This window comes from Panthera tigris, chromosome A1 (assembly GCF_018350195.1).
Source record: "Panthera tigris isolate Pti1 chromosome A1, P.tigris_Pti1_mat1.1, whole genome shotgun sequence".
Taxonomy (NCBI): Eukaryota; Metazoa; Chordata; class Mammalia; order Carnivora; family Felidae; genus Panthera; species Panthera tigris.
The window spans coordinates 67896996-67906139 of record NC_056660.1 but is presented as its reverse complement, the minus strand read 5'-3'; the positions used below and the strand labels follow the sequence as shown (position 1 = coordinate 67906139).

Genomic DNA, 9144 nt, shown 5'->3' with positions numbered 1-9144 from the left:
CTACGCGGGGCTCGAACTCACAGACCTCGAGATCTTGACCTGAGCCGAAGTCGGACGCTTAACCGACTGAGCCACCTAGGCGCCCCACTTTTTTTTTTTTTTTTTTTAAAGAGAGAGAGAGAGAGAGAGAGTGGAAACAGGGAGGAGAGGGGCTGAGGGAGAGAGAATCTTAAGCAGGCTCTAGGCTCAGGGTGGAGCCTGACCCCACGACCTTGGGATCAAGACCTGAGACAAAATCAAGTCAGTCGCTCAACCGGCTGAGCCACTCAGGGGCTCCTATTTTATTGCCTTTAAAGGCATTTTCTCTCCTACTTTTTCTTTCTTTTTTTATGGAACGCTTCATGAATTTGGGTGTCATCCTTGCGCAGGTTCCATGCTAATCTTCTCTCTATGGCTCCAATTTTAATATACAAGCTACCAAAGCAAGCACTCTCCTACTTTTTAAAAAAGAAGCCCCACATTTTCATTCTGTAATGAACCCTGCAAATTATATAGCTGACCCTGCTCAAGGCCTCATACATGCACAGGTCTGTTGTGCAAAACAGAGACTGCTGTAAATGTCTACTCTGGGTGACAATGTCAGAAAAGGACACTGCTCTAGGGCTCAGCCTTCAAAGGGCAAGTGGCTGTAGCCACGGGGTGCATGCATGGTAAGAAGGCTTCCCCGGAGCTGCTCTGTGGTCATAACTGCTCTGCAGAGTTGCTTCTCAGGAGCAGAAGCTTCTAGCACTGGCCTCGGTCTTCACAGGCTCCCACCCTGCTCTGTCCATATGGGAGTCACTGTAGAATGAACCCAGAAACTAAAGCATAGCGTGTTGGAAAGCAGTGATGACCGAATGGCAATATTTTCTTTTCAAATAAATATACAATAAAATTACCAAACGTGGATGTGTCTATCTATTCAGTGTCTGTGCTGCTGAAGCGAGCACTGGGTGTATTTATTCAAAGAATATCCCTTGGATATTTTGCCGATCCGGTCGCCCCTAGTTAGAAATAAAATAAAACAGAAAGGTCAGCTCTGGAGACTCAAAAGACTTGTAAAACCACAGGACCAGTGATTGGTATGTTTGATGTGGACAGGTGGGTTAGGGAGGACGGCAAAGGCCAGACACAGACCACTTTTGAAGATGGGATCGAGAGAGGAGTGAGTCATCTGTTCTCAAGGTGCAGACTAACCAAACGGGGCATTCCTCAATTACCACTGGGCAGTGTTGAGGATTTCACAAGCATCTGGGTACGGTTTAACTCACAATTGGGATGAAAGCAGGATTTACAGTTAAAGGGGATTAGAACTGTTTTTGCGATTTAACCAGATATCAATCTGGCATAATTAGGAAGGGAGGAACAAGAAATAGCTTAATGATGTCACCTGGCCATCGTACCTCAGTGCACATAGCAGAAGGGGCTGACTCCCGAGGACTGTCTGTGGCAAGTTGGAGAAAGAAAGAAACGGCTTCTTTGGCTAAATCACTTGCGTTTTTATTCTTTTCTAAACATGAGCGCTAAGATGAGCCACTCGAAGATTAAACACGATGCTGTGTTCACATCCCATTCCATTTCAACCTCCTCTTATTCACCAGCAGCCCATCCATCATGGACATGAGTGTGTCTGGCTTACTGTTCATCAGGCCCAGGCCAGCTGGAAACTGTTTGGGGTTTCTCACTCAAACCAGATTTCAACTCTGATTTTTCGAAGGTTAACAGGTTAGTACAGCGGTCTGTTGTGTCAACAAGGCCCTAGAAAAAATTAATCGTGAAAGCAATATCAAAAGGTCAAATGGGAGAAATTGAAAATGCTATCATAAAAAAATTACATAAGCCTTTTGTATGTGTTTCTGGGGCATTTAAATTCAAATGCAGAAGCATGACAAAGAAAATAAGATGATGTTGCTCAATGTGGTCGCCGCCAGGGGCAAGTGACATAAGACACTAGCAGGGGAGGGAAAAGAATTTCAACAGCTCATAATGGCCTAATGTTCTCTAAAGAGTCTAGTGAAACAGGAGAAATCCTAACAGAGGTAGGAAGGGAATGGAATCTCTGGTAACAAATTACTTCTTTAGTGTTAGGTGAAGTTAACGCAATCACCATCGACTGCTATAGAACTTGCAAACGACCGTTACTTTAGCACTGAAGAATTTGAATCTCTGAACTTCCTTTAGAGTGTTAAGTGTGGTTGATGTTCCCTTCACATGGTGAATGGAAAAACGTGGGGATACGGAAGGTAAGAGCGGTGCTGGGACAATTTTGTTCTATTTGCTTCAAACTCCCCACCCTGCGCTGGCTGTTGGTAGCGCCATGGAGGCTCACAAAAGCCACGCATTGCATTATGGGTGCCTCAGCAAAGGAGAGAGCATGAAGGTAGGTCTACATGGTGAGTGTCTGTGTGTGTGCACAGGTGGGTGGGAGGAGTTATGTCTTAGACATAAAGACAAAGGTAATGTTTGTGTGATATGCTCGTATAGTTAAGCTTCCTTTTCCTGGCAAGAGACTTGGAACGGCCTCCTGAATAAAACAAGAAGATGGCTTAATAAGCCATGGGATTCTGGCCCAATGTTCTTTCCATCACTTCAAAGGTCCAAAGAAGAAAACAAAGAAATAAAACCTGAACCACAAAAGTAAACACCAGAAGATGAAAATCTGAACAAATAATCAAAATATAATATACGCTTAAACATAATGGTATGTAACTAATATAAGACATGTGAAAGGTTAAATCTTTAAAGTAACAACAGCAAGCTGGTTCCTTTCTCCGAATAGTTTCCTGGGATATCCCCTTTACCTAGTAGAAATTTACTGATAAGATAATTGAACTAGGGGTGCCTGTGTGGCTCAGTCAGTGAAGAGTCTGACTCTTGATTTCAGCTCAGGTCATGATCTCCCAGTTCATGAGTTCAAGCCCCACATCAATGCAGAGCCTGCTTGGGATTCTCTCTCCTTTCTCTCTGCCCCTCCCCTGTTCATACTCTCTCTCTCTTAAAAATAAACTAAATAAACACGTTTTAAAAAGATATTTGAACTAAATACCTGCTCAACAGAAAAACTAGTGGATAATTAGGTGTTGTACACATTTGAAATAGCTTTTATTAAACTTCCCTACTCAAGCACTTTTAAAAACAATTTTTTTACTTTTATTTATTTTTGAGAGCTAGAGAGACAAAGCACGAGTGGGGAGAGGCAGAGAGAGAGAGGGAGACACAGAATCCAAAGCAGGCTCCAGGCTCTGAGCTGTCAGCACAGAGCCTGATGCAGGGCTAGAACTCACGGACCACAAGATCATGACCCGAGCTGAAGTCTGGTGCTTAACCAACTGAACCGTCCAGGCACCCCTATACTCAACTACTTTTAATGGTTCCCCATTTGTTGTGTAATCAGATATATAGGTACAAATGCATACGCTAAAATGCAAAGATTTTAAGTGTACAGTTCAGTGAGTTTGAGCAATGTATTTAGCTCAGTAACCAACACCTTAGTCAAGATACAGGATATTTCCATCAACCTAGAACGTTTTTAGTTGTCCATTCTGGCTAATTCTCCTCCCCTCCCCAAAACAACTATTATTCTAACTTTTATCCTCGTAGATTTTTTTTCTTCTCTTCTCTTCTTTTTTTTTTTTTTTTTTTTTTTTGCTTGATGTCAATGTCAATGGAATCACGATGGCATTATACGGGGTGGGTCTCTTCATTTCTGGCTTCTTTTGCTCAATGTAACATTTTTGACATTCACCCACGGTTGCCATCAGCATTCTTTAAAAGTTTTGAAGTGTCTACTTCAAAAACGTGTAGTCAAGCTTCAGAAATGAATCAACTCTGTGCAGTGTGTTTACCTGGAGAACTTAAAAAAAAAAACAAACAAAACAGTACTCATGCCCAACTTCAGAGTTACTGATTTAATTGGTCTGGGGTAGGAGAAAAGTATTGATGTTTCTGAAAGCTCCCCAGCTGATGCCAGTGTTGAAAACCTCTGGATGAGCCTCAGAAATGTTGGAATTTCCTCTTGAGTTCACACAGATCTTCCCCTACCCTCTTTTCTATTTCAGAGGCATTGGTGGCCCTTCCCCTTTCCGTTTGTGCTCCTGACTTAACAATAGCTGCTATTTTATGACAGCTTACACCATGCTAATGACTTCTATATATTACCTCATTTAGGTCTTAGAACAATCATGTTTTATCCCAGTTTGACATATGAACAAAATGCGATTTAAAGAGAGAATTTGCGCAGCTTGTAAAAGTAGGAGCCAGGAGTCAAACACGGCTATTGTCATACTTCCCCCCTGTGATCCTATCTCCCGTCCATTAATTATCTCTCTCCAATCTTTCCTTCCTTTGGCTTTTAATTTTTCCTCAGTCTATACGAATGCTTAGGTTATCTTTATCCTAAATAAGGAATAAATAGAGACTTCACCCTTAAACATGTCAGCCTTCAAACTACACCCTTATTTCTTTCTTCCTGTTTTACTCTTCTGCTCACTTCACAAACTAGCTGCAGCCTCTAGCACGTGACTGCAGTGGCTCTCTGGTCACCAGTGATTTCTTATCCCTCCATTCAATCTTTCAATCTCTCCCTCTGTTCTTTTTAAAAAAAATTTTTTTTTAATGTTTATTTTTGACACACAGAGAGAGACAGAGCATGAGCGGGGGAGGGGCAGAGAGAGAGGGAGACACAGAATCTGAAACAGGCTCCAGGCTCTGAGCTGTCAGCACAGAGCCCGACGCGGGGCTCGAACTCACGGACCGTGAGATCATGACCTGAGCAGAAGTCGGACGCTCAACCGACTGAGCCACCCAAGCGCCCCTCCCTATGTTCTTTTCATACGCTCAACTGATTGGACAGACGCCACTGGGAAACTTCTTGGTGTCAACGTGTAACCGGAAACCTAAAGAACTTGGTATTAATTAAGGTCAAAAGAGGAATCAGATCCATGGTTATAGTAATAACTGCCCAAACAACAGGCAATTGTTATTGCTTGCTATGTATCTATGTAACATGCTGCTTAAGATCCAAAGAGGAGAACATAAGCTCCTCTCCCCTGAAATGGAGAAATCCGGTTGACCCAAGCAAGACTCAAGTTAGTAAAACTATTATAGTTAATAAAATTGTTAAACAATTTAAAAGTGAATAAATGCTGGATAAAATGGTATGGTTTACAAGTACAGCAAGTATCCAGAAAAGAAAAAAGTACTTCTGGGCAAAGAGACTCATAAAGTAGTTAGTATTTTATTAGGATGTATCACATCTCTAAGTCTTATATTGTCTTTCTGAGTCACAGAGTAGTTGGTAGGGTCAGAAAACTGGGAGGCAGGGACACTACACCAGTAGAGGCAAAGAGCTCAATTCCTTGATGATGATGCCTTTCTTTCTCTGCTGGCTTTTTTTTTTTTTAAAGAGTATTTATTTTAAGAGAGAGAGAGAGAGAGCACAAGTGGGGAAAGGGCAGAGAGAGAGGGAGAGAGAGAATCCCAACCAGGCTCCGTGCTTGTCAAGGCAGAGCCCAATGCGAGGCTTGAACCCACAAAACTATGAGATCATGACCTGAGCTGAAATTGAGAGTTAGACACTTAAAATCAACGGAGCCATCCAGGTGCCCCTTCTCTGGCTTTTCTCTACTCCTTTTTTGTACCACATTTTCTTTGTCTATAATCTCCATTTCTCCCTGCTTCCATGGGTCACCATACTTCACATTAAAACTCCTCCTGAGCAGAGTGGCAATCCCATCCTTGGCTGTGGCCAGCAGCCGACCTGTACTAACTGCCTGGCTCTTTATCCTCCTAGAAGACCCTAACCATCTTCCAACTTTTACTGGGATTGAATCTAAAGAGACAATCTAGTCAGTCTCTTTCCCAAGAGTCTCAAATTTCTCAAATTTCCCAGAAAAACCTCTTTTTCAAAGAATCATCAAGATAACGTTCACATAGAAGCATAGCAAATGACTCACATTGGTGCAGCAACATCATACCTACTTGTCTAAGAAAGAAAGCTTCAAGCTTCCCCTAGGTTTTCACAACTAAGACCCCTTTCATCTGGAACGGGCCATAGAGAATGTCTTGTCCAACCTCTGCTTTTCCTAGATGGAAACCTACGAAGGGAATGTCTTTTCTCAGCTAACGGAGTTGCTTTCCAAACACTAAAGTTCAGGCTTTAAATGTCTGGGCTTCTCTCCACTCTACCATAATGTCTTCTTCATTGAAGAAATATTGCAGGAATCTGGAAGGCATCACAACAATTGAATTCGTTGCCGAGTAGAGCATAGATCAAAAACTTGCTTTATTTAATAAGTGCATTTTCACTGAGCAATCCATTTTAAAGGCATTAGGCAACAAGTTAATCATTTTCTTTTAAATCAAGACAATTAATCTCATGAGAATACTACTATCACACCAAGAGATATATCGTGGCTGAAATTACAAAAAAGTCTGACAAGGCTATAAATGGTGTTTCAAACCATAGGTTTGTTATTATTCAGATATGACGAGGTCAACAGATCAGGAGATGATTGCCATTGAAAAGATAGTTTGTTATGTTCACAGATCCCAGGAGGAGGGAGCACCCTACACCATGGATGGGGACACACAGACATGCACTGGGATTGGCCAGGAGGCAGAAGAAAAGGAGGAACTTGATTTCTGTGGGAAGGAACAGACAAGGCAGGGGAAGCAGACTTAGGACTGGCTAGTTTGAATAATTTCAGTGGGCTCTGGGGCACAGGCGCTGTCCCTATTTGTCTGGTGCCTGGCCTTGGGATGATTAGAACAGATGGATGGTGGTCCAGAGTGTGACAGTCTGATAAAGGAGGTGGTTGGGGATAGAAGCTCTGGATTGCTTGGTCTGCATTTGAAAGTACACCCTCTGGTGGGTTTACTATCTCTAGAAATTGGCTAACCCCGAGAAAGGCAGTCTCTCCCAGGTCAGCAAAGTCCCAAACGTCAAAGCATCCGAATATACACATACAAATGGTCAGCAATGATAACTTCAGCTATAGTTGAAACTATGATCTGGAAGCATGATCATTTGACGTTTGGGTCAGGATAATCAGGGGAGAAAGAAATAGAATGGTTCTGCACAGTCACCAACCATTTGTCCCTTTCTCACTCAACTGAGTAAGAGCTAAGACTAGTACTAATATGTTATTCCTTCCCCCCTGCCAGCCCCCAACTCAGTAATTAATGGCTTTCCAGAGAATGCTACTTGAATCTGCCTTCTCTGCAAAGTTTCATGGAGCTTTTTGGAGCAGGAGGATTTAAGATGTCAGTGCATCTTTAAAAAAATTTTTTTTAATGTTTATTTATTTTTGAGAGAGAGAGAGAGAGAGAGTCAGAGACAGAGACAGAGACAGAGAGTGAGCAGGGGAGGGGCAGAGAGAGAGGGAGACACAGAATCTGAAACGGGTTCCAGGCTCTGAGAGGTCAACACAGAGCCTGACACGGGGCTCAAACCCACGAATCGTGAGATCATGACCTGAGCTGAGGTTGGATGCTTAAGCGACTGAGCCACCCAGGTGCCCCAAAATTGGAGAATTTCTGAGTATCCAGATTATCCTGGAGATTACCCCATCCTCTGCTTCAAAGGCCCAATTGCAGCACATTGCAGGTGGCACCTGTGTTGCTCAAATAGCTGTGAAAGTAAGTGCTGGAATCCTGTTCTATCGAGTGTTCATTTAAAAGAAGAAAGTGCATTTCTGAACCTGGGCAGGAGACCAATTTTAAATGGAAGTTGAATTTTACCCTATAGGTCTTTGACTTGTGTTGCTAGAAGACCTAAATCTGAAGTTTTAACATAGTCTAAATTAGTGACATCATTTGCTAATGCGAGCTTGTTTTAAAGATATAAAAATTGTATCATTCTTTCTATTCAGAGAATGATTAAGGTCTATATTGGTTAGTATTTTTTTTCCTGCAAATGACTACTTCATAGGTGAGAATTTTGAATTGTAGTAAGAAGTTATATTTACAAGTAAACATGAAAAAACAAGATAGTTAGCTCATAATAATCATCTTGTTGATAGAGCCAATATTGAGTGTCAGATTATAACACATTGTTTTCTGATAAAGTGATGGCTTCAATCAAGTGGCCAGTCACGCGTAGCACAGAGAGGTAAGAACAGAGGCATTGGCCTCACAGAGACCTTCCTGGCACTCACCTCCGTCTTGTCTCTTGGAGCTCCAGAATTCTCAGTGTCCTCCTGTGTAAAGGGAGGCCATAGGACTCGATGTTCAAATCAAAGTTTTAAAAAATTGTGGTAACATACATAGAACATAAAATTTTACTATCCCAACTATCTTTAGTGTACCTTCAGCGGCATTCGGTATATTCATACTGTTATGCAAATCATCATCTGTCACCAGGACTCTTCGGCTTGTAAAATTGAAACTCTGTATCCACGAAACACACACCCCATTCCTCTCACTCCCAACCCTGGGGCAACTGCCATTCTACTTTCTGTCTCCGAGAATTTGACTACTCTAAGTATCTCATACAAGCAGAACCATAACTGACTTTTCACTTACCATCGCGTCCTCAAGGTTCATCCATGTTGTAGCACGTGTCAGAAGCTCCTTCCTTTCTAAAGCTGAATAATACTCCATTACCTGTATATACCACATTCGGGTGGCTGCCACATTGTGGTTATTGTGAATGATGTTGCTATGAACACAGGCGTACAAATATCTCTTTGGATCTCTACTTTCAATTCTTTTGGGTGTTTACCCAGAAGGAGAATGGCTGGATCACATGGTAATCTATTTTTAATTTTGGGGGGATTACACCCTTTTTTTACAGTGGCTGCATCATTTTACATTTCTAGAACTGGGTATCTTAAAATGTCTTTTGCACATTTATGATTCAAGGACCTAACGCTTGTCCTTAAATCATTTCTTTCAGCCATTTCCTCTTCACCTGGAAATCCTGCTCATCACGGAAAAATGGTCAAAAGTCTTTTAACTCCAGGAAGCTTTTTCTGACCTCTCTTTCCCTTACACTTGGATCAGGCACCTTATAGCACCCTAATTTACCAGTGTCAACACAAATCACTTTTCAAATCAATAGTTTATTTTTTTCCAGGACATGAGTTCCTAAAAGGCAGAGATCATGCCTTATTCCTCCTTATCTCCTCAGTGCCTGATACAGAATAATCAAGCAGCAAATGTCTG

The 9144-nt window shown here is 42.0% G+C and overlaps 1 non-coding gene across 1 annotated transcript; it reads right to left on the bottom strand.

The window, feature by feature from the left end:
• Positions 1–323: 323 nt before the first annotated feature.
• On the bottom strand, positions 324–430 carry LOC122232088. Its single transcript, XR_006209437.1, has one exon. It is a non-coding gene; the product is annotated as a U6 spliceosomal RNA (small nuclear RNA).
• Between the last annotated feature and the right edge of the window lie 8714 nt (positions 431–9144).